The sequence below is a fragment of the Protomyctophum parallelum genome (assembly GCF_964188405.1).
Source record: "Protomyctophum parallelum genome assembly, chromosome: 5".
NCBI lineage: Eukaryota > Metazoa > Chordata > Actinopteri > Myctophiformes > Myctophidae > Protomyctophum > Protomyctophum parallelum.
Genome location: NC_139702.1, coordinates 21,619,160 through 21,620,013, shown reverse-complemented (window position 1 = coordinate 21,620,013; position 854 = coordinate 21,619,160).

Below are 854 nucleotides of genomic sequence, written 5' to 3'. Positions count from 1 at the left end.
CTCTCTAGCTCTCTCTCTCAATCTCTCTCTCTCATTCCTTACACCCCCCCTGCTACTGTCCCTGGCGTGAGTCCAGCTATAGATTGTTAATTAAGGTTTGTACGTGATGCGTGGTCTTGCCTCCGAATACTACAGCCGTGTTCTTTGGCAGACATCAAAGTGTCAGTGTTCCATTCCAAAGGGATTAGTGATAGTGGTGTGTGATAATGCCCTGGCCTGCTTGCTGAATTAATGCCTGTGGCTGGATACAGGTACTGTAGTAGGATCTAATGAAGACACACACATACACACCCACCCACACACACACACCCCCACACACACGCACACACACCCACACACACACACACACGCACGCACGCACGCACGCATACAGACACACACACACAGACACAGACAAAATTGAATTTAAATGGGACCGCTGTGGCTTAGGAGGTTGAGTGGTCATTTGACAATGCGGTTCCCGGTTCGATCTTCGTGTCGAAGTGCCCTTGAGCAAGACACTGAACCTCTGACCACTCCCGATGAGGATGGTGCCTTACATGGTTGCATCCACCATGAGCGTGTGAATATGTACTGTACAGTATGTAAACTAGAAGCTTTACAGAAGCCTGCGGCGGGTCTCGGTCTAAGGCCACGAATCTGTGTCGCAGTGTGATCCGAGGGAGACACACACTATATATCTGTGTTTTCCATGCTGTGCAGGTTGTGTTGTTCTTGTTCCGTTTTGTTGTGGTTGTGTTGCTCTGTGAACGTGGTGTGTCCACTGTGTGTATATTCTCGGGCCTGCGCATCACGGAAAGGGAAACCACGGAGCTGGTCGGTGACATACTGCGGCCACAGCGTATAGGAGGCGC